Source organism: Hesperophylax consimilis, chromosome 9, assembly GCF_061612785.1.
Source record: "Hesperophylax consimilis isolate HC1 chromosome 9, BYU_Hcon_1.0, whole genome shotgun sequence".
Taxonomy (NCBI): Eukaryota; Metazoa; Arthropoda; class Insecta; order Trichoptera; family Limnephilidae; genus Hesperophylax; species Hesperophylax consimilis.
The window spans coordinates 4,577,475-4,581,149 of record NC_142844.1 but is presented as its reverse complement, the minus strand read 5'-3'; the positions used below and the strand labels follow the sequence as shown (position 1 = coordinate 4,581,149).

Sequence of the window (3,675 nt, the reverse complement as noted above, 5' to 3'; positions counted from 1 at the left end):
TATAATGCGAGATGCCTATTTACTGTCAGATTGATTTATTGACGAATCACAGTCAGCTTAACCCCCTTCGTTCTTCAACAGTTGATTTTACCCCTCGCCATTATCTTCTCGTCTATTAATTCCTATGTCTGTGATCGGGTCGTATTTACAATGAATATCTAATTGGACTCACGTTCGTTCTATAAGATCCTCTGAGTTATTCTGAAGCGAGTAGAAGTGAGTCGTTCGCGAACGAGTCGGCTCAGTGAACCGGATCTTTACATGGATCCGTAAGATCCGGTTCCCAAATCAGCCGCTCACTCGTTCGCGGATCAGTAGTGACTCACCCGTTCGGGAACGGTGAGCCGGTGACCCGCTTCACTCGTTCGCGAACGGTGAGCCGGTGAGCCGGTGACCCGGTGACCCGCTTCACTCGTTCGCGAACGGTGAGCCGGTGAGCCGGTAACCCGGTGACCCGCTTCACTCGTTCGCGAACGGTGAGCCGGTGAGCAGGTGACCCGCCAGACCCGAAGAGCCGACTCACCCGTTCGCGAACGAAGATCCGCATACATCGTTCAACGGATCTCACGGCTCGCGGGTCACTACTGACATACTGACCGGATTGATCATATATACGACATAATAATACTGGTATTGACGCTTGCATAACATTTAAGTTGTTGTGTCGGCACTTATTTAGTTTATTATAACAGGAACAAGGAAGAGTTATAAATAATCGTAAAAATAGTGAACGACGTTTAACTATTATTCTCACACCGAAGTATTTTGTTTCACAACACAATTTTTGTATTATTATTACACTTATTTGGTACACATTTAAATTAAAATAGATTTAAGTTTATTTTTATTGTTCTATATTTTAATTCCATTCACCAATTGATTTTTTTAAACTTAATTTAAAGAAACTTTTTCAATAGTATTGATATAGATTATTGTAATTTAAAAATAACACATCTGACAATTTTTGTGGCCGCAGAAAAATGATTCCAAATTTCACTCTTTTTTCTTGTGGAAATCATGGTAAATTTAAATTAAAGCTATTATAAAGTTCGTAATTATGTTTTCCGAGTAAAAAAAACTAAAAAGCGATAAGAAACGTGATTCAACGATTACCGTACGATTGAAGTTTGACGTTTTGTACCAAAAACCTAACAAAACAAAAGATTTCTCGATTTCATTTTTTCATTCTAATAAAAGGGTATTCCAATAATATTGGGAATCCCCTTTGAATGTATTCATAAATATACGATATATAGATCGATTTTTCTGGGCAAAAATTTTGTCTTGGAAATATATAATATTCCCAAAGAAGCAAAAATGTCGGAATGTTTCCTCACGATAGCAAGGTCCCATCTGACGAAGCGCAGTCCTGAGAAATGACCTTTAAAGCATTTATCTTTTCAGCTCATTCTTCCGGAGGGAGCTTTGTCAGACGCAACCTGTTATGAAAAATCATAAAACCCTAAAAATATTTTAAATGCAACTTTTATGAAAGAAAAATGAAATCTCATGGTTTCATGTTTAAATACTTTTATTTTATAAGCAATAATTATTAGCCTAAAACACTCATCCACTTTGAAAAATCTCCTGATAAAAGATACATGACGCCAACGGGACTTGAACCCGTGTCCTTTCGATTTCTGGTCGACAGCTCTGACCACTGAGCTATGGCGGCTTATCTCTTATCCGCGAAATAATTCAATATATACTAGTGTTTCAGGCTAATAATTATTGCTTATAAAATAATTGTTACCCTTTGTGCTATGCATAAAAAATCTTGTCTTAAACATTAGTTTACCAAAAAAAAAATATATATATACTTTTAATTTCACCAAAACATAAAAATAACACATTGTATAATAAACGATCCAATTTGATTTCGGTCGCAATGTACAATTAAAATAAATTTCACTAGCGAATCTTAAACATCTTAGGACACTGTAGAGTGTAGAACACAGGTCGATTTCAATATCTGTACCATTGTATAATATCGACGACTACACGTATGTATTATTTTATCGCGAAGAACTTTATTTTTATTTTATTTATGGAGGGGGGGGGGGGGTTCAATCGAGCCGGTTCACTGAAGCGGATCTTTCAGGTGAACGGGACCCAGTAAACCGGCTCCCTCAACTGAGCCGCTTCGCCCATCTCTAGAAGCGAGGGAAGCGCACAATGGAGATGCTCGCCTGTAGATCGGCTAACATCGGCTATCTTCGTAACCATTCGGGTATCAGAACCAACCGTCCAACAGTTGTCTACATCATGTGGTAATCCTACACCTATGGAGACATCTTAAAACTACAGAAAACTATATTTCCTAATGAAATCTATAGAGATACATCGAATCCATACATGTATTTTCAAACACCGCATACCTGCAGTAATTAATTAGTGGTAACAGGTACCTACTGGTAATGACCCCACAAGCCGTTAAACAGTATTCTACATGTTTGTATACGTTTGGACTTTGACTGACGAGAACATCATAAACATCATAGTTTTAATTAATTGTGCAATAACTGAACATTGTACATGGATAGCAGACTTGTGAACAGGTACAAAGTTTGCAAAAACGGTTCATCATACACCATTTAGTATTTTCCCGATTACAATAATTAATTGAAGCTAATAACATTGTAAATAATAGCATGATATTATTTATAGTAAATGATGCGCAATCCACATAATTGCTAATATAATCACATCTGTTAGCTAAAGGCACTGGCACCAGGAGCGTGCCAAACGCCAAACACGTGAATGTGTCACTGTCAGTTACTGACACCGCGTGTCCGTGTGGTCGGAAAAACGCCATCAGTAACATGCAGATTTGTAGCCACAACTATTTACTAAGTGCTGTCAATCAAATGGTTTCCAAGGATTTCTGGAAACCCGTTATTGGAGAGTGTTTTTTAGTGTAAAAAAAATAGTACGAAATTATAAACATTACGAAACCTGCAAACGACTTAGGCTGGAAACACACGGAGTGCTTTAGGCAGTCGCTCTATACGTGATCTTCAGTTCCCAAAGAAAGAACCCTTTCGACGTACACCGACTGCTGTATATTTTGCAGTCACTGCTTAAAGCTGTCGATATCTATTGCTTGTAGCAGTCTTATTATACCCTAGGAGTCAAGTAAATCTATTTATGTAAAGAAGAATGTGTTTGTGAACGCGCGGCTTGGATTTGATTTTTATACAAATCTACAGTTTTATTCCAAGATTCATGAAATTTTGCACACTCGACCTTCAAAATAAGAGGAAGGTTACTGTATACACGAGATTTTGAAAAACTACCCACATCTCCTTTTTCCTACCCTTTATAGCAGAATTTTGATACTAACATTTTGGTGAAAATTTGCACACTGTCAAAATAAGACGAAAATTACCGTCCACATCTGATTTCGAAAAACGCCCAGGATTCAGCTAGTACTTTATAAATACCTGTTTGTGTGTAAGGCCAGAAACTCACGAGCGGTGAGTTCTGGCGACATGAAACGTGCACAGATTTTTCTTTGTAGAATATATAGCGCAATGTAACATTTCAGTTCGCCAAGTCCTTTCCTTTTCCTTTGTGTTAGAAAAATAACACAAGACCCCACATTTTTATGCAAGAAAATTAGTAATGGTGAACATTATGCGATTCTGAAAAAAAAATACCCTATGCTTCGAGTAA

The 3,675-nt window shown here is 37.5% G+C and overlaps 1 non-coding gene across 1 annotated transcript; it reads right to left on the bottom strand.

Annotated features, from left to right (window-relative positions):
• Positions 1 to 1,602: 1,602 nt before the first annotated feature.
• Positions 1,603 to 1,675, bottom strand: TRNAS-AGA (transfer RNA serine (anticodon AGA)). Its single transcript has one exon. It is a non-coding gene; the product is annotated as a tRNA-Ser (tRNA).
• Positions 1,676 to 3,675: the final 2,000 nt, after the last annotated feature.